The sequence below is a fragment of the Manacus vitellinus genome, unplaced genomic scaffold, assembly GCF_001715985.3.
Source record: "Manacus vitellinus isolate BGI_N305 unplaced genomic scaffold, ASM171598v3 scaffold_28_pilon, whole genome shotgun sequence".
Classification (NCBI taxonomy): domain Eukaryota; kingdom Metazoa; phylum Chordata; class Aves; order Passeriformes; family Pipridae; genus Manacus; species Manacus vitellinus.
In genome coordinates, this window is record NW_021940122.1 from 4,606,861 (window position 1) to 4,628,349 (window position 21,489).

The 21,489-nt window shown below is 40.6% G+C and overlaps 1 protein-coding gene across 10 annotated transcripts in view; it reads right to left on the reverse strand.

Annotated features, from left to right (window-relative positions):
* ZBTB20 (zinc finger and BTB domain containing 20) overlaps positions 1-21,489 on the reverse strand; it is a 449,521-nt gene that overhangs the window by 71,232 nt on the left and 356,800 nt on the right. For 2 of the 10 annotated variants that reach the window (XM_018074645.2, XM_018074640.2), the window contains exon 1: positions 17,980-18,697. The exons of 7 other annotated variants lie outside the window; for them this stretch is intronic. The gene's annotated coding sequence lies outside the window, so the exon portion shown is untranslated. Of the gene's footprint in view, positions 1-17,979; positions 18,698-18,799; positions 19,062-21,489 lie in introns of those variants that run through there. One more of the 10 variants, XM_018074644.2, reaches the window with a different exon arrangement.

Consider the following 21,489-nt stretch of genomic DNA (forward strand, 5'->3'; position numbering starts at 1 on the left):
GCCTACCACATGGCACCCAGTTCTGCCACCTCCATCCCTTCCTTTTGGAATTCTTCCTCCTGCAAACAATGAAATGTGGCTTGACACTGAGTCTAGCACAGAAGTGATGTGACCTTTCAAGAAAGCAGGCAGTTTGGGAAAACCTTCATTTAGGATAATCCATCATGGAATAATCCCTTGGATTATCTGTAGCGACCACAGTTCTTCCAGCCCAAATATAACTGTTTCAGGTAATAATTTTGCTACTAGGAGCATATCTAGTCAGAAAAATAACATGATCTTGCTAATTCAAGCTAACAGCTAGGATGCTGACCTATCACAAATAGTTGAATTTTTCAAATTAACAAACACTTGAACAGACAACACAAAATATAAATAAATAAAGAATAAAGCATCACAGAGCACACTTTGTTCATTTATTTTGACAACTCCTTAGGTTTTAAATTGTGGAAATACTTCACAGTGTACAAGTAAATGTGCTGTGATGAACTTTCTAAAAATAATGAAGGCTTCACCATCTCTGCATGAATGTCTATCCCTGTAGTGTGTAGCTGGAACTGAAGGCTAATGGAGAAGTTACTGTACAAAGGTGGCTGAGATTTTCAGAGAAAATATGGGAGAAGAAATGTTCTTTTTGACTTATTCTTCATTCTTCATAGTGTTGTGTGTACTTGGACATCACAGACTGCAAGAAGCCAAAAGCTATTCTGTGTCTTCTGAATCCTTTAGCCTTCTGCTAAACCTCGGTGAAGGATCACTCAGATTTCCCTAAAATGTCTAATGAAAAACACAGTATTGTTTCTCTGGCATTCCCCCCCCTTTGCCTTGCATAGGGCCTTGCCAGACTTTCACAGGGGTCTCAATCTGATATGCTAAATTTCAGATACCTGCTCACAACCAGGTTTTGGATAAAGAGATGGATTTGAAATAAAAATGCCCATGAGCCTAGAATAAAATTTCACTTGCTCCAAAATCTCACATGTCTTAACATATTACCCAGAATTTTAGAAGTCACTTTTGAAATATAAGCTTAAAGTTATAAAATGTTTATCTTCACAACCTTTTTCCCTCCTCTTAAAATGCAAGAAAATGTTCAGTTTTTCTAAGGCACAAAGACAAATGTTGCTCCATAAACTAAAGAGCAATGCTCTTCTTCCAGCTGCATCTTTTTCTTCCCAAAAATGCAATGGAAACATAGGATACCTTATTAATGTCATTTGAAAAGATGCTATTAAGCCCGTGCTATGTGAGTAGTTGTCTCAGGGCTTAATCTATCACTCTCTTCCTGGGCAGAGCAGCAAACTAACATTTCACTGTTTTTCTTATTGCATTGCTCAGTGTGGCCTGGATGTGCCAGAGCTCACTCTGTCACTCTCTTCTGGAAGAGCAGAAGAAGCCCTAACATACTTCCAAGGGCCCTTGCATCCCCAATGGGAATGCATCTTCCATGTGCTTCCAATTTTCACACAAGTGTTCCCCCATGGGTTTACATTTCCCTTTCCCAGCAAGAGAGAGAGAGAGAGAGTATCACCTGAATGGGGAACTTGAGAGGTTTCAGAACAGAGGAAATCTCCCTACAAAAAGGTAACGGCACACAGGAAGTTTAAGAAACCCCTGATCATGCCAAATGAGTTATCAGGCTGCAGGGAAGTCTGTGGGCTACAGTGGCCCATCTTTGGTGGCCCTGATATATTTGCTGAATTCACGTTTTCTCTTAGAAAAGGCAGTATGAACAACAGTGTTTCAGGTGGCAAAGAAGGGTTACCAAAGCACACATGCATGGCACTCTTTCCAAATCTTCAAGAGGAAAAAAAAAAGATTGGACAAAAAATCCTCACAGATTCTGTCCCTAAAGAAATATGAACTCTCAACAGTTTCAGCCGTTGGGTTCCAGCAGCTGCTGTTTATTTCTTTCCCCCACCGAGTGAAAGCTGAAGAACAAAAGGCTGAGGACAGAGTATTGCGAGTGAGCTGGCGCGAGTCAAAGAACTGCACTGAACATAAATAGGCTAGAGATGAAGAGGGAAGTTGGTAGGACACGTTATGCTGATAGCACATTTATTTACCGCAGTACAGGGCTGACTGAACAGGCAGAGGAAGCAGACATTGACTGGACTGGGCTGGTGGAGGGCCTGATCAAAATTCACTAGGAAAAGCATTCCTAGTAAAATATAATGCAGCAGTAACCATTGTTATCATATTTACTGCAGAGTTAGTGTAGTTTGCTGCTCTGGTGTGACAGTATTCAGAGTTGAAAAAGGGGCAGCTCTTGCTACGTGGACCGCACTGATGGGCTTTTCAAGTTTGCCATTTTCCTGTGACCGGAGAGGTAAGTAACTCACATAGTTTGATTTCAGCCATGAAATGGCAAAGGGAGAACCAAGTCATAGCTCTGCAGATACTCAGTTGCTCCACTGGTGGCCTCAGCCTTTCCTTTCTTCTCAGGATGGAATTTATTACGATAGCTCTGAGCTCTGACTTCATTCTTAGTGGCTGAATTTGTGTCCAAATGTCTCTTTGCTGGCTGCTTAGACTAGGTGGGAGGGTATTGCCCTAGAGGATCATGCTGTTTGAGGACAATAAACAGCTCTAAAAATTCATTACTTTTCTTTAACCCTCACCTCCTCATTATCATTTTGCAGTAGTAAATACAAAGTGCAGATAAGCAGTGGAAACAGAAGACGTGAAATACCCATGACAAAATACAGAAGCATAGAAGTGATGCTTCCTCTGCCTTTACTTGGAGCAGAAGTTAGCTGACATGACAGAAATCATAAAACTTAATTATTTTCAGCAAAAGTATTTTCAGCAAAAAAAGTGATTTGATAATTTTTAAAGATTATTCATAACCTGTATTGCACTAGAGAGCCTAAGTCCCCAGGATATGTTGGGATACATGCTGTGTGGCTTTCAGGATGGGTACCATCTCATACTATGAGCTGAACTGCATTAAGAGCCATATGATGCCCTGTGGCCTAACAGCAGGGTATGCAACGTGGATCAACCCATTCCTAAATTTGGTGGGCATACTGGAGCAAAGCTCACTCACACCCTTATCAAGACAAAACTCAGGAGTCTTTTCTTCTCTATGACTGTTTTAAAGAGAGATGTGTCCTTAGAGGAAGATGTTTCAGTATTATTCAGTATTTCCCTGAAATTTTCCAGTGTTGCTCTTATTCAGGATTAAGTTCTACTTTATTGTGTTGTACCAACAAGCAAACAACAAATCCAACCCCAGAGCATTTAGTCTAAATCCACTGGATTTTTATTGCACTACTTCTTAAGTGGGAACAGACCTCAAATGCTACTTCTCCTTTTCTGAAGGCAGAAGACCATAGCACTCGAGCTCAGAAGCTTGACCATTAATTGTTTGTATTGCAGAGCCTATGACATACTTAAGTAGCTGAGCACAACAATAAACACAATAGCCAGTTCATTAAATCATTCTTTGTTAAGACTTTCCAAAGCTTTGGGCTTAAGCCTCTTAAAGTTGAAATCATTATGCTATTTTTTTTAAACAAATGAGCAAACATAACTCACATAAAAAGGGGAAAGCACAACAGTCTTTGATGTATGCATCATCACTGTGATGTCTTACTGAGATTAAACTATATGTCTAACACCGCTAAGAGGTTTCAACAGCTCTTTCCAAGGAGAAGCTGAAATCAGGAAGGGCTATAAAGTGCTGCTGTTGCTGTCACCTCTCTTGCAACAGCTTTCCTTGGCCTGTCATATCATGAGAGAGGCTATCAATAAACTTTGTAGAGTGGTGTTTGTGGTCCCTCTTGTGCCTGTAAGATCCTGTCAAAACCTTGACTTGTTGACGCACCCTGACAGGCTCTGAGGATGACTGGAAATGACAAAAGGTGGAAGAAAGAATGGAAGTTTGCTGCCTTGGGCGAGTTTGTTCTTTTAACACCATGTACGAATATTCCAGCTTAGAAAAATGGAGCTGAACTATTCACAGCCTTAAGGTATTAGGCAGGCATTTTACACAAGGCTATTTAGATATGGATAAAATACCTTAATAAAATGCTACTGTGATGAGTGCACCAAGTTATGCTACTTTTAAAATAAAATCATAAACTGCACCCTTTATTTTGCTACACAGCTCTGGCTGTCTACAACTCATTTCTTCTCTCTGTGCCAACATTGCAGCCACACTGCAAAAGAACTTGGTTTCTCTTTCTCCATAAAACAATCCTGCACCTTTACTCACATCATATGCCATGGACAGAATCTTTGCCTTTCCCTTCCTGTAAATACCTTTAGTATGTGAAATCACACACTATTTGCATAAGAACATATTCTAGGGAAAGCAGAAGAGATATGCAGAGCTAAGCAAAGACTTAAAAGAAGAAATTACCATCTTTTCCCCCACTTTTGCTACTATCTGCCTTTTCTCTTCTCTCAGCTGTGTTGGTTATGATGTTTGTTGTTTAGAACCATGTTGCTCTAAGAGCCAGTTTCTGATGGGTGCTGAGTGTCCCCTGTTTTTGATGGGTTGTTAAAGTTGTCAGGGCCTGGTTTCCTTTCCAGAGGTATCCCCTAGACTCTAAGCAGTATAAGGCTGGGGAGTGTTGCTTACAGGCTTCTGAAGGGACATGTTCCTCTTTGGGAAAAAAAATATGAACAATAATGGCTATGTTCAACATCCTACTCTATCAGACCATTAAATCACTTTCTTGCAGTTTTTACCACTTCTTACAATTGTTGCCACTATAAATTTCAAGACAGAGCTTACCCTGATATGGAAGTTACAAAATCATGGCTTGGCCAAGGACTCCCTCTCTGTGGCACACCAGTCTTCAAAGTAGTCCTTCCTGAGAAGAGTAGGGTGAAGAAAAAAGGTGGGAGCAGGAGGAGGAGGCAAAGCCTGACTTCTTTTTCCCCATGTAAGGTACCTCAGCCTGAGCAGAGATATATGCTCAGGACAGTTGTGGCCTCAGCTCTAAGACTAGGCTTTTTCTGTGCAGACACAAAGCACTTACAGCTTTAAAAACATGTATAAATGAATTGAGAGTTAAAAACTACTAGAGAATACTCCATGGGATTATCTGTACCATCAAGACAGGAAAACTTTGCAGATGCTACTGTCTCTCTAGAGGAATAAATGCTTGCATTTTAATATTCTCAGCAGCTGGTTCCTGTTGAATGCCATCAGGATGATTCAGCCACCCACCAGGAACACCAGTAGCAAGTGCACACACAGAGAAATCTGCAAAACTTTCTGCTCCTGATGCCAATGCTGTTACTTTGGCAGAGTCTGCTCTGTATTAGCTATTCTTCATTACTACCAGTAGCAGGTTTAACCTCACCCCAGGACGGTGAAAGAAAAAGAACTAGTCCCTGGGGCTGCTCTAATCAATCCAACTGTCTGCCTCCTATCAGTAGTGCTTCCCACAATCCACATCATTAGCAGCTTACTCTGTGGTTACCTCATTCACTTTCAGCCTCGCCACAAGTAACATATCTTCTGTGAGCTCTCTCTTCAAAATGATGGTTCAGGCAGTCTGATGTCCTTCCCCCTACAGTGGTCAACATCAGATGAAAGGAACATCACCTTATAACATGCTTGGTTTCTGCATGAGGCTCGACTGCAATAGATTACTTCCTCACACTAGCTGATGATCAATTTATGTCTAAAAATATGAGATCTGCTATCTCTCCCCATTAAAAAAAAAAAATCAACCTTAGTGACGTTCTGTCTGTGGTCTGTGGACCACTTCCAGGTGTTTTATGGAGGTGCATCTGTCTAGCAACAATAATGAGGCATTTACTTTTCAAGTGGCAATGCTTCCTGACAGTTGTTGACTGGGTCAAATCACTCAAGGTTTCCTCTGATCCTAATGGGACAAATTTCTGCCTCTCTTTTGTCTGGCATTTCTTGGAAGTAAACTGTGATGCTAATCTGCAGAACCCTACCTGGAAAGGCCAGAAGATAAAGAAGACTGAACTAAACAGCACAGTCACTCCTGGATGTTGGTGGACCCGTGACTATGGATTCTACATCAGGAAAAAAGTCTTTCAGTTCTAATTTGTGTGATGACTGACAGCCAGAGAGTGAAAATAAACAGCTCAAATGCAAAATAGTGGGAATGTAACAGAGCAGCTGCATCCATCTGGTCAATAACGCCCACTTAGGTTCTCCTCCTTAATACTCCTGCCATTTCATTCAGCTTAATATGGAAGATGCTACAGGTGGACTGCAATGTCGTATCAACATCTACATCATTACAGAGCATCCTAATTTCACCATTATTTGATGTTTTGAAAAAAAAAATCATGCCTTCAACGTGGAGATAAATGTTAGCACAGACCAAATCAGTGGTGTTGGCCTTCCAATAGTAACAACCCCAAATATGAGTGCCATACACACAGATAACTCCTCAAATAATCTGTCAAACAAACTAAAGAAATTAGGTTTATCGCCTGTGCCATGTCGTCCTCATGTGGAAAACAAGCCAAAATAGATAAGTCGGAACTTGTGCATTGGGTAAGTGACAGAAATAGTATGAACATAAGTGTTCACCTGTCAGATCCCTGATGTACCCATACAGCTTGTGACATCTACTGCTGACTGCAATGATATTCATCTTGATTAGAAGTGATACTATCATATTCCTTACTTGCTTTGTAAAGAATATCTTCAAGAAGCTGTGTCATTTACAGAATCCAGAGTGGTCCCTACCATGATCTCACCTTAAATCAATAAAGTTATGGAACCACTACTTGCTCTGCCTTAATGAGTGAAACAGCTAAATGCCATTCAGAGTCATCCATGAGTCTGTAGGAATATGGAAAAGAGAGACAGGACGGCAGCAGAAAGTGAGAGAATAAGCTTTCATACTGAATTAAAAATGAAAAAAAAAATTAATGAAAATTTTAACTGCTTGCACAGTTTTCTGGTATTTCATCTCATGTGAAAAATGAGAATTAAAATTCACAGAAATTAAAATCACTGAAAAATTGGAATTCATTTAAATTAAACAATAAAAAACAGTGTTTTGCTTTTCTGCCTTGAAAAAAGAATGAGAGAAAGGGGAAAGAGAACAATTTAATTTCTTTTACTTTTCTTTTTTTTTCCCCCAATCAATATTGAGGTTTTTTTGACCAGGTCTTCCAGTAAGCTATCTCACTGGATGCGATGTGGCAACAAGGATCTGTAACCGATTGTGGTTTCAGGGCTGAGAATGCATTGGATTGTCTTCTCTGCTATTTTAGCCCCAAAGTATATTTTAAATAGCCTTAAAGGGAATGAAAATTCTTCTCATACCAGTGACAGGGAGAAATGGCTTTAGAAAGGACTTTCATGTTTCCAGTAGTTTTCACCTCTTTCTGCTTCTGAATAATTTTTTCTTTGCTTGCACAAGTGCAACAGGATAGCCTTGTTTGAAAGATTTTAGAATATGACACTTGGTAATCCATCAATCAATGAGAACACCCAAATATGTGTGTCTAGTAAGTGGTGAGTGTCATGGCGTTAACTTCCACACACTTCATTCACATTGGAGACAAGTCAGCCATACAAAACCAGTCTGAAGGGATGGTTTTTTTTTCTTTTCATCTTCTTAAAAGTATGTTATCTTCTTAAAAAAGCTAGTATGAATGATCCAGACTGGCCCCATTTCAGTGCTTGGCCTACAATGGCAACTTAGAAATTATCACTTTTCTCACTCTATTTTCCCAGATTAGGACTACTCATGCATTTCGAAAAGCCAATCAATGTCCTTCAGAAAAATATTTTTTCTTTCTTAATAAAAACCAACCAGACTTTTACCTTGGGCGGAGTATTTTATCAGGTTTTAAGAGGAGAACACTAATACCTTCAAAGCACGAAAAAACTCATTACACTGATACTCATTTATCTTGTAGCATCAGTGATGAGCATTACCAGAGCTATTTCACAGGTAAAGGAAGACAGGAGAGGAATGATAGAATATTTGAAGTGAAGACACAGGAATTCTTCATACTGAACTCCATGAAATCCAAAGATAAAGGCAACCTTGCCAAATGTGCCTCATGATTTCCTAACATCTCACAGGCCACGTTGACACCATCTTCTCAGCTACTCCTGAGATAGGAAACCATCGGCTGGTTTTAGAGTTGTTTGTAGTAATCTGAAGCCAGGGAGTTAAGTGACCTGTTCCAGGCTGCACCAATGAGTGGGCAGCATATGAGGAACATGCCCATATTGTGATGTCCCAGCCACCAGGGCAAAGAGAGGTGTTGCTCTGGAGAGGGCTAGAAGGGAAACAATTTGAGAAAACTAACAATACACTTACCCTAATAAAGTTTTACCCTATTCTTTGTTCCTTTGCTGTCAGGGGAAAAAAAAAAAAATAAAAAGAAAAGAAAAGCTATGTGTGTCAGAAGACCTTTCTCTCTCTAATTAGGCCTCCCTTTCGTTATGCCCTGAACATTGGAGTTTTAATCCTGAGGACAGAGAGGCCTTGGGCAGAAAATTTGGCCAGTCTTTTTCACAAAGTTTGAATGTGTTCAGACCTTTCAAAACTGTACCAGTCTCTCACTAACCTTCAGATTAAGCAGTGCATTTTCAAAGCCATAATGAGCTAAGCCCGCTGGCCTCCTGTGAGATGGGAAAGTACCCGCTGCTTGAGAAGCCCTAGTCCAAAGTACCCATGGTGAATTACTGCTCCTTTTTGTTACACTCTTAACATGCTCTGATATTTCCCCATTTGGTCTGACCTTATTGATCCTGCAGACTACATTTGTTTCTTTTTCCTGTCTTCAATAGCTTTACGATGCTTCTCTTTTTACGCTACTCTCTGTGTCTGTTCTCAAGACCTTTTCTCTTATATTCCCATCTCTTTCCCTCTTTATAACTGGGTCTTTGCCTTTACTCACATATTTCTTTTATTTATGCCTTAAATACTCAGGAAGAAAAAGAAACCTGCTCTCTCTGCATATTGTTTCTCTTCTCTATTCACCCACTTCTTCTGCAACCAGTAATTCCTCACCTCTTACTTCAAATTCCACTACTCACCTCCCCATCCACTCAAACCGTATTCTGGGTGTCAAAAAATCACCATCCATCAACCAGACCAGCAAAGTTTATTAATACCAAGCACGGGGAGAAGATTTCTGACAGTAGAGGGCTCCTTAATACACCAGACAAAGGCATAGCTGAAGTTAAGTCAAATTCAGACTCAAAAGAAGTGAACTAGATTTCAAAATCTTCAGAATAATTCTGTAAAATATGTGGTCATTCCTTATGACTACATATCTCAATTACTTAAAGACTTAAAGATTATCTTTCTGAAACATATGTTCTAGTTCAGCAGAAGCAAAGTGCTTTCAGAAATTCAGTAGGCTTTTTCACATAAAGGAAACTAGTTAGGACTATCAGCAGTGCCCTTGCTGCTTGACCATCTTCAGAGATGAAAAGGCAACAGTGTCCAATCTGTCTTGGACTTTGTTTGACGTTGCCTCTGTTATTCCACCTGCTAGCAGATATTGGATAGTTTGAGACAATTCCTTCTCTCTTCAACTACAATGCTATTTCTCCTTGTTTGCAGGGTTACCCCTTCCCAAGCCTGGGCTTCATAGCTCCTTTAAAAATGGTGACTGTGAGGATCTAAATGGATGCATTTCCCTAGCACTCATCTGTACACTGAGAGAAAAACAGAGCAACTTTTACTTTTCAAGAGCCTTTCCTCATTTTACAGTTCCAGTCCCTGCCCCAGCTTCTGCTCAGGGCTTTTCCAGACTGCCTCCAAGAAGACTGACCTAGTTCTCCTTGGCTCACTGAGGTCCCCAGAAGCATCACTAAGAACTCAAGATTAATACGTTTTTCCTACTACATGTTCAAAGGACCGTAACAGCCACAGAGCTGTTAGACCCAAGACACATGAAGTTATCAATGACTCAATTTACATTAAATTACCATTTGGATATTTATGTTCTTAATCATATCTATGAGAATATACAGTCATGTCTTAACTAAGTACAACTGACAGATATGGAACCAATCAGCATCGAATACATGGATTTTTCAAGGTCTGTTTAAATTCAGTCTAAACTGTGGGTTTATGGCATCACAAAAATTTACTGAAAAAACATGAGTTAATATTTGTCCAGTTCTTTCACATGAGAAGCACTGTTACTGTTGTCAAAAGTCTACTGTGGGCTTAAGTAGCTGTGAGAATGCAAAACAGTTTAAAATTTGAATAGCTTTCGTAACTAATAGCAAGTAGGCAATATAACAGATGGCGACTTACATGAAAGATAAACCACATCTTAATAACAATAACTTACATTCAGAGGGGTAGTGTTTCTTAGTGCTTAGAGCATGGGACTGCGAAGCAGCATTCCCAAGTTATTCTCCTGGCTCTGCCACCGATTTGCTGTGTACATTTAGAAAAGTCACTCAAACATTTCTGTGCCTCAGTTTCCTCCTCTGCAAAATAGAGATAGTTCTTACAAATATCACCACAGCACTGAGGGAATGAGGTCCAATTTGTTAGATTTTATAATAAGCATTTTGAGACAAATGAAGGTATAGAAGAGAGGTGTTGGTTGTTGTCATTATTCAGTCATTGATCAAATTGTAAAGTGGTTACTTTGCTCAACACTGAGCTAATAAAGCCATCCGTGGAGTGGGAGGTGGCAGCTGCTTAACTATGCTCTATACCCTTATGGTGTGGATCAGGTCAGAAAGTGAATATTGCCTCACACAACTGACACTTCAGAGGGAATTCAAGGAGGCCAAATACAATTGCCTTCATTGAAATTTAGCCAGGGCATTATGCAATCTTTAACAGTGGTCTAAATCTCTATTTTTATATCTCTGATAAAAGGGAGCACCTACAGCTCTCCAGGTTTCTGTCATCATTAGTTGGCACATTACTTCATTTTGATCAGAAATAAGATTGCTTCTCACTCACTGACTTTGCTTTGTGCAGCTCTACAGAGTTTCAGACAAGTCCTCCAAAGCAAGCACCAGAACAGTCTTATGCTGTCTGACATGAGCATAATACAAAATGAATAGGTTGCAAATCAATGTTCCCCTTTGCTTTCTTATATATATCAACTTTTTTTTTTTTGAGGTATGGATTGAATTTTTAACTATATAAGTAGTAGAGACCACTCAGAGAGGCTCCATTTCTTTCCATGCTTGCCAGACACAGATTTCCTCACGACTTTGGTGAGAATTTCATGAAAATAGAAGTTAAAGAATTGGACCAGGATGTTAAAAATTATTACAGAGAGGAAGATTCCTTGTAGGGTACACCCTGGTGCTTCAGCAATGTGCAGGCAATGCCATAAACTAAAGCCTGAAATCAACTTGCTGGCTTGTCTCATTAGTGGGGAAGGTTGCCTCAGATCAGCTCTGTTTAGCATTCTCCATCTGTATAAGGTTACTGTGGCACTGATAATTTTCTGTGGCTTCTCAAGATTGTGGGGATATATTTCAACAAGCAAAAAAAAAAAAGGCACTATATATATCTATATCTATCTATCTATCTATCTATATAAAGAACAGTTGATCTCACTGAAGAAGACTCCAGCGTCTTCCTACAAAGAGCTTTCACTGGTATTTCCTGATTCTCCAGCCAAAAAAATCATCACTAAATTCTTTTCTCTGGAAGGATAGAACAAAAATTATTTCTCACACTGGCTTTATGGGATATGTAGTAGAGATTAACAGGTCAAAGAGTTTTAGGTCTCCTATTCAGAGGACTGCCTAAAAAATATTCTATGTACAACTGCTCTCCAGATGGTCAAAACTGAAAAAGCCATCTGAGCAAAAATCAAGTTTTGGAAAGTGCCATGAGAAATTTTAACCAGAGGATGTGGATTCTGCTTGTGCTGGCTTCAGTGGAAATAGAATCACCCTAAATACTAATTATTTTTTTAAAAAACCCTTAAGTTCATAAAAGGAAATGTCTGGAAACTCCATGTTGTTATTTTCAAAAGTGATGAGCTCGAATCACAAAACCTGGATCTGTATGCCTAACAGTGCCAGAAGTTCAGGAGAGTTTGGACCGACAAGGCTGGCTCAGGCAAGTGTTGAGTGTTTTCCCAGGATTTTTTGAAGGCCAATACAAGGGTTTCAAAGAGGAGAGAGGCATGTGCAACATGGCAGAGTCACAAAAAAACATCGCTTGGAATTTCCTGGGTTTTGTGAGATTAAAATTGTAAGTCTAATTAGTTTAAGGAAATTAGCTCTTTATAATTTTCATTTTGTATTGAAGAAATAAGAAAAATTAAAAATAGAATGAGAATGGAAAAATTAATGGGTTTCAGTAATTAGTTAATCAGAAAATGCTCCTGTCTTAGTGTGACTGCCCAACACATTAAAAAATAAAAAAAAAAAGAAAAAAAAAAAAGAAAAAAGTAACCATGACTTTCCTCATATTTTCCAAAACAATATAAGCTTCACCTCTGAGCTTGGAACGACTACTTGACATTTCAACTCAGCTCATTTTTTAGCGGTAAGCCACTGAAATTGGTGTTCAGGTTGAAATACCATCTCACCATAATATTAATACAGACATAGAAAAAATACATACATCCTGGCAAAAATAAACCAGAATTTGTTGCTTCTACTGGCCACATCACATTTACATGAGCTGCATGCTCTAATGAAAAGTTAAATGGAAGGGAAGCCTCTTCTGAAAGCAGACCTTTTCACCAAGTGCTGAACCAGGGATCTCTGACATCTGAAAGCAGCAGGACAACTTATTACACTGCAGGAAAACACATTTCTCTTGACAGTGGTGATCCACTCTGAGGCCTCACAAGCCACACACTGGTACACTAAAGAGACATGTGTTAGACAAGCTGTTTTGTCCCTTGGCTATCACCCTCCTGAGCACTGAGCAGATCTGGATTGGGCTGGCTTAGAAAAAAAGTCAGATGAAAGCAGTGAAGTTAAGCCAAGTCAAAATACAACTTTGGTGCAATTCCACCAAGTCCAAGTTATGCTAACAAAACTTCAGCAGCAGCAAGCCTCTGCCCAGCCCAAGTCACACACTCAAGCATTAGTTGCAGCATTTGGCTTTCACTTTTCCGCACCTTTTAGCTATATTTATTTCACAAGGTAGCTAAGTATGTATTTTATCATTATTTGAGCTTGTAATATCTTTGAAATAGAATAATCTGCTCTGCAGAGATGAAGGCAACAAGTTTGAGGATAACTTTTTTTTCCTATAAATAAAGATGCTGAGCAACAATACACTGAAACGGCCAAAAACTTGAAAGAAGTCTTCTACCTCCCACTTATGTAGCTCTCACACTTCAGCCTTATCATGGGGCTGTTTACTGACTGTCAACTAAATTCATGGGCAACTCCCAGAATGAGCTCACAAATAAATACCCACAGCTAGGACTGCTCAGAGTATTGGAGCACGTGTAGAGTAACAGGGAACATCACGTACTGTGCATGCACAGCAATTTTTAAACACTCTTAACACTTACTCCAAAACCAGATTTCTTCCAACAAAGTTTGTAATTCCTTTCTCAGTACCATGAATGTGCCCAAGCACGAAACATTAAAGTTGGTTTTAAGTTGCTAGAGGAAGAGAGAAAAGGAAATAAGCCTCAAAATGTTGTCTCTGGTGAAAGAGCCTCTTAATCCTCCTTGAAATGACTGGCAAAAACTAAACAAAAAGAAAGAGTGTGCTGTTGACAGTGAAGCAGAGATATTGGTACTTTTCTGAAGGAACTCGAGGCACATGCAAATAAAGTTTCAGACTGCTGGAGTCAGCTCAGCTCAGCTCTAGCAACTCCACTAAAGCAAGCATGCCCTGCAGGCTCCAGAGGGATGCTAGGCTGTGCACATTCTGGGGTGTCTGGTTTCCAACACTGATTCAAGGGGAACACCCTAAATCCTGATGCTCTAGCTCTGTTTTTCATCAACATTTCCTCAAGAAAACCTGCACTGACTTCAGTGGGAAGTTAGATGAGAAATAAGAAATACCATCAACTAGCAGGGAGACCTCAATTCGGTTCAACACACCTACAGTAAGGCTGAAATGCAGTTGTTTCTGGATTATTAACAGAAAAACCTCTGGTCTGTATTTGCCTCACTTACAAGATTGCTCTTGTACACTGGCCTAAGTATACACCAAGAAGAAATGCTAAAATTCAGAGCTCTTCAGCTGTGCTAATGAATATCAGCACGAAATGTATATAAATTGCATGTACAAAATATGCCCATACTTTCCCTGGAGCGTGGCGGTCGGCCCGCACGCAGCCAGCTGCTCAACAGCACAAGTTGGTGGAAGGACTGACTGGCCAAAGCATCTACTTTTGACAGAAAGTATCAGTAACTCCTTTGTGTCTCCACAGTGCAAACAGGATTTCGGCTTTGCTAATCTTACCAAATTTGGATGAATAAAACACCAAGTTCCATAAAAATACAGCAGTAATTACAGAGGGAGCAAAGTTGTGTAAAAAGCTCATTTTCTGGTTTGCTTGACAAAGTATATTATGATTCAGGTTGCATAAAACTGAACAAAAAATGAACAAAAACCCGAACATTTTAAATTCTTCCTAAAAAAACTAAATCTCCCCTCTTTCAAAATCTATCATTTATGAATGTTTTACAGATTCCACCTCCCATCTTTTTCCTTTACAAATAAATTCTTAACAATTCTCAAAATAAATCCTTACTTTACAAAGAGAAATTAAAATATTCCATAGCAAAGTATCAAAACAAAACATTACCTCTCTTTTGGAAAGACGGACTTTTTCCTCGCAACAATTTAATACGTTTGGTAACAATTCACTGTTTCTGTTGACGTGACTTAGCATTTTCAGGCAAAAAAGTTTTGCAACAGTGTTTATCTAAATAATGTAGTGCTACAGACAGCACAAAGAGGGAAAAAAAAAAATCTCATCTCCCTTAACTAAAATGTGATTCGGTATCAGAAATGGATATCAGAAATGCTGCCATAAGGCTACTTGGCTACACACCTCCGATTGTTAGCTGCTGTCTGGCTCCCCTCATCCTATTAGTAGGCACCAGCATTCTGGTTCAGGAAACTTTTATGGGTGGCGTGCACAAAGAGCGTCTAATTTCTACCTCGCACTTCATCCTCTCTTCCTTCAGCACAATGTTTCATTTTCTTACAGCCTTAACTTCCCCCGTTTGCTCACCTAAATGCAGAAAAGCCCAGCACAGGAATTGCTGCCTGACAGTTTTTCAAACTTGGTGTGAAGGTGCCCAAATGAAATAAATAAATAAACAGAGGAAAGTTTATGAAAGTGAAACAAATGGCAAGAAGCAGCAGGAGCAGCTGCAGGCAGCTCTGCACTTCTGCTTAGACTGATACAGGTGTATCCCAACTTCACCCACTCAGGCAGGAGAGACAGAAAGACATGCTTGAGTATATACGGACACACTGAGAAGTGCCAGGGCAAAGAAAGAAGTAAAAGAGAGAAATAAAACCCAAAGGTGTTATTTATTTTTACAACTTGACAATGAACTTCAATTTTGGCAGAGGATTAAAAACAGTCCTGGGAAATGATTAAGTTTTTTTTTTTTTTCTTTTCTATAAAGCTTCAGCACAAAAAGAGAGATTATAAAGGGGATATGCTCACACAGGCAAATATAAAATAGGGGGGACTGAGGAGAAGGAAATGAAAGGAAAAGAAAACAAACAGCCTCCTAACAGGCCCATACTGCTAACGGGAGGCCAAATAAAGAGTCATATGATATCTGATAGTGCAGGACACGTCGCCAGGAGCTGGAGCGGATTGCCTGCAGGAAGAAAGAGCCAGTGTGTTACTGCTCAAAGAGCTTTTCTTTCCCCTTTTTTTAATTTTTTTTCCCCCTCTTTCTCTTTTCTCCTGTACTGTGAATGTGCTACTCTCAGGTCAGCTCCACGGAGTCCCCGAAAGACAGCTACCGTCTTTCTTCCTACTTCTGGATGCAGTGACAGCCACTGGAAGATGCCTTCTAGTTGAGACTGAGGGGGCTAAATCTAGGTTTCAGCTCTGTTCTGTCCTCTCTCTTCTGTCACCACCTCCAAGGTTGCAGATATGAAATACTCACAAAAGCATGTTAGATTTAAAAAAAAAAATCAAGGGGGAGTGGGGGAGAATAAAAAAAGATTCAGGCAGAAAAAAAATTAGACTGCTTATCCTGTGGAAAACTTCAAAGATCAAGTCCCCTTTCTGTGCTCTTTTGCTTACTTTTCATGTGATTTTTTTCCTCCCTTTTCAGAGAGAGCAAGGGAGAAATGTCACAGAAAACATTCAGACCATGAAAAACATCAGGAACTGGGAAAACTCTCTGCAGGAATGAGGAAAGCAAGAATTTTAGGTAAAAGACAGGCATTTGTAATTTGCCAAAAGTTGTTCTATTTGTTATGTTTGCCAAGAGAACAACTAACTCTTTTTGGTGGTCCATCCCTCTTGGCCAAGCATTTTACATTAAACTGGGAAGCCCGAAAAGTACTTTCGACTGGGCACCACTATTGCTGTTACCTGTGCAAAGGCAGAGTATCTGGGTGACCTGCAGTGAAGGAACTTAGTCTTGGAGCAGGGCACTTCAGGCCACGATAACCCCCCAACTTCTGCTGGGAAAGCTGTGCCCACCACAGCTTTGGAGAGGGAAGAGTCCCAGCTAACAAAGCTGGAGGGTTACAAGCCCCCAGATTGGATACTGGCATGAAAACAAAACTGTGTTTTAACTGGTGGTTTCACTTGTCGTGGACAGTTTTCCTTCACTTCTGCAAAGGATGGGCTGTATCCTGCAGGACGTTTTGCCACTGTAGGCTAGTGGGATTTCTAAAGCAGCACAAGCAGAGCCCAAGAATGGATTTTTCCCCTCTTCATCATATAAGATGTAAATGGACTGATTCTCTGTGTACCCTTACACAATGCACAGGTGTTGCTTAAAAACAGTGGCACGAATACATATGCAATACCTATGTAGCTGTAACAGACAACCTCTCCTGAGGGAAGCCTGCAGCAGGAAAATAAAAATCAAGGTATTGCAGTAACAGTGCTCTGCATCCAGAAACAATCGTCGTAACTCTATAATAATTTGATACAGATCTGTGTATAAATTGCTTATGGTTTTTAGGGGGGATATAATATCAAAACCAAGAGTTTCCTCTCTTGTTTTCTGTACCTCTGCTATATGATGCTGTTCTTAGACTGGCAAATTGTCAAAGGCAGGAAAATACAAATCAATAAAGGAATGAAAGCAGAATTTGGGTAAAGAAAGCACTTCCTCAAGCTACTGAATTTGCAACAGTATATATTCTCAAACATCCTAACCACTGTTCAGGAGAAACTGTAAAGAAGATGTCTTGTATGCTATATACTATATAGCAATAAAATTCAAATCTAAACACCTCCCTAAATGTGATGCGCTATTCCCTTCTCTATTGCATGTGCCTTTTTCACGTACAAATAGACAAAGAGTGTATCTAGAAGAAATACATTCAGAAGAACAAAAAATCTACAGTGCAGAGAGGTCTATCCAGAAACCCTCAATCTGGGGCTCGACTAAAGAACTAAACTCAGAAGGTGAAATGGAGCCATTTGAGAGAGGGTCCCACCAAACAGGAGGAACAAGCAAACAAACAAATAAACAAAAAAATCCCTGAGCTCCGACTAATCATTTGAGCTGCCAGTGAGAGGTGACTTTTAGACAGATGGTCAGGGAAAAGCTGGGTCCGTGGACACAGACGTTAGTGCCCCATCTGTATTTTAGGATCCTAGCTTCAACAAGCCATTACCAACTTTTTTTCTAAGTGACAGAAAGTGAAAGATTTCTGTTCCCACTCATTCGTTTCTTTTCTACCATAACCACCCCATTTCCCTCCTTTTTTTTCCTCAGTAAGAATTTGTTGTTTGATTTTTTAAGTAAACAGAAACTGTACAGAAACTGTTTGCAATATAACTTTTATGGAAAAAAAAAGATGCTAGGTAAGTTGGCAAAACAGCAGTTGGAATTTAAAGAGAGAGTTTAAAAAAAGGGAGAAAAGAACAACATACCAAACTCACTTGGTCTTGTCCCCCTTCCATTCCTGTTCTTATTTATTCCAAATTATAATTTGGAGGTAAGAGAACTGCATTTCCTTTCAATCTATTTTGTTGCTGCCACACATTCTGTGCTTTGCTTCTCTCTTTCTTTTTAGTAGGGGAAAAAAAATCCCTAATAAAAATAGAAAAACATATCTCAGGCGTTAAGCTCGCTCTCCCCCTTTCCTTTGTAAAGAACTCTTTGTTCTCTAGTGAAAATGCTGAAAAAAATCCCCGGGCTCCCTGAAACAAGTGCAAAACACTTAGAGGCTTTTGGGCTGGCGAGGAGCCAGAAACCCTCCCGCTGTCTGGTTAGGAAGAGAGGAAAGAGAGAGAGAGAGGAGAGAGAGAGGGAAAAAATTGGAGCTTCCTTTAATAGACATAGGAAGCAGGTCCTTTTTTTTTTTTTTTCTTTTTTCCTTTTTTTCAAAACTGGCGGTCAAGCGTTAAGTAACTCCCTCTCTAAATCCACCTGCTGGAAATGAACTTGGGTAACCCCCCCAGGGGTGCACAAAGAGGAGACACAGTAACACACTCCCGGCTCTTCTCCCACCCGCCCCCTCCCCGCTGCCCTGCTTCCATTCTCCCTGTTCCCAGCACACAAATGCCCACGGCTCGCGCTCCCCCTGCCACCACCAACCAACGTACCAAAATAAACGCTCGCTCCATCTCCTTAAAGAGCAGACGGGGGGGTGAGGGGAAAGAAAAAAAAAAAAAAAAAGAAAAAAGGGGGGAAAAGCGCTTTTTTCCATCTCGGTTGCGACAGTGATAAGGGGTAGGGAACATCTCATACCTGGTGTGAATGCTAATCAGCCAGGAGTTCTCCTTTTTTCCCAAGACAGGGAACTGTTTCCTTCCAAATTTATTAGAACCTCCTCCACTGCCTCTTTGAAAAACCTTCTTTTGTCACCCTCTTCCCAAGTCCTGATACTTCTTTAAAAAAAAAAAAAAATGGCTTCGGAGCTCCTTCTATTCTTGATATTGATTCTCTCTCTCTCTCTCTCTCTCTCTCTTTCTCCCTCTCTCTTTCTCTCCCCCCCCCCACCCCTCCTCCTTTCTCCTGTCTCTGTCTCTTCTGAGTGGTCTATTGATAAGTCCCTAGAGGCACTGGGTCAGCCTGCCCGTAGGAAACCAGACACAATGCACAAATCTCCGAGTGCCATTCTGCCATCAGCAAGCAGACCACGTTTAGGAGAGAGGAAAAAAAAAACACACACACACACACAGTAGAGCAAAAGACAGAGAGAGAGAGAGAGAGAGAGAGAGAGAGAGGGAGAGTGTGAGAAAAAGACTGATTGGAACAGGAGGGAGGGAGGGAGGGAGGGAGTGAGAGAGCGAGGGAGAGAGAGCGACACTGCCAGTCAGGTTAATCATCCCTACTTTAATTAGCTGTTCGGCTTAGACATAAAACAATTGAATTTGAATGATCTGTCAGTGGGCTCGGCTGAACCAAAGGGGAAATGCGAATATTACAAAAAAGACTGTTGGTGTATTCAGATAAGCTCGCTGGGAAAATCCTCAAAGGATAACTATTAAAACTTACCACCAAACAAAAAGTACAGATTTAAATGGCATTATACAGAGGCCATCTCCAAAAAGCTGGGAGATCCCTTCCCTCTCCTTTTTACACATCACTGCAGCTCTCACCAAAATAAACACCCACACCTTCCTACAGTCTTCTAAGACTACCTGTCCTGTGGGGTGGGGAAAGGAGTGCCTACTACTTCAGCTCGCTTAAAGCAAGACCATGCTGCCCTTCAGTTGAATTTTCCTGATGGATCACTGGAATGTTATGATTCTGGAACTACACAAGCTCTGAGAGCACATCCTTGCCATGCATGTCTGCACAAACACAGACAAATCGAGTACCTGCAGGATACAGACGGAGATGCTGTAAAAAGGCAGTGCTGGGTACTGGGATAAGACAAGTCCCAGGCACTGGGGAGGTAGAGAAATTATACCCCAAAATAGGTGTCAAAGCAATCTATTCCTTCTACCCTGGGCTGCAAAATGAAGTACAGTTCAAATGGATGAATCCTGGTGATATCCAGGGCAGCGGCAGTGCTGTGTGGCAGGCCAGGCAGAGATTTATGACACTTCTTTAAAGTCTGCTTCTACAAAGGTGTGGGGCAGGCGGCCTCTCCTTCTGAGAGGGAAGGCAGCAAGTAACATGCTGCCCTGACAGCAAGCTGTCAGCATGTTTAGCCCTCAGACATCACCCCCCTGCCCCACCAGAACTTTCCCTTGTCACATGCAAGGGACCTACTTTCGATTTCAGGACACTGAATGCCCCCTCATCAGGGGCTCTGATGTCCCCTCCTGAGCGAATAGCAGCAAGGAAGGTGTGTGAATTTATTGTGCAAGGCAGCTATATTCTCTGTGGTTTATATACATTCTCTGTATTTCATACAGGGCTGCAGCTACAGCAGCAAGTCCATAATTCCTGATCAGCTCTGTGAACATCTGCTGTATATAAGCTTTAAAATGAGCATGGCTAACCTGCAAGCACTGCTCAAAAGCATGGGAAGAAAGTAGAGAAGGGACTCACAACGTGGCTGACGGTTGGCCTTTGAGAGGAAGTGCTGTGATTCCCCCATCACTGCATTTTGGGTACAAATGCTTAAGGAAGGAAGAAACAAAAGAGACAGAGGCTCTAGCAACCTCTCTATATTAATTTCACTGTCTTTTCTACATACATGTCCAGGCAAAACTGGCACCAGTTCTTATGTGTTTTGCCATTAATGGGAAGTTGATGGGAGGTGTCATTATTATTCATTCCTTCTATCACCCTCTGCTATGGGAAAAGGTGGGTTCCTGCCCTTTTCCACCACTGAAAATGTCACATGCTGTGTATCTGTGTCCCACCTGCCTACCAGCCCACTGGAGCTTGTTGACTCAGTACAGATTATAGGAAGACCTAACCAGGGTCAATAGGAGAGGGATGCACTGCAGAAGCAAATGGGATGTTGGACTTAATAAGGGCCATTAAATGTTATTTATGAGTTTTCTTCCCAGCCTCCCAATATGAGTTGCTCACACTTGAAATACCATGGAAGGTAAGATGCTCCCAAGGAACAGAAAAGGAGATTTCAGAGAAACAAAGTGCCATTAAAGGCCTCAACCCCTTTCCAGAAGAGGAGATTTTGTAGAGCACAGTGACATAGACAAGTAGTTTTCTCTTCCCTAGGTCAGTACCAAAGTAATAATGCAGCAGAACAGCTCTGGGCTACATTTCTAATGAAATATGCAGAGGACTTGACCACCTTATGCAGGGGTTCAGTGGAAGAAACAGTGTGCAGTTATGTAATTACAGGCTATGGTAATGGTACAAGGGGCCCTCCCTAAGGTGGCACAGACAACATTAACTGTGGCATTTCCTAACTTTTAAGTGTTTGACTTAGTAATATTAACATTATGGTAATGCGTTTTCAGTATAATTTTTCAGGGTTTTCTTTAAAAGTCAACTTAAAAATCGAAAGCTCT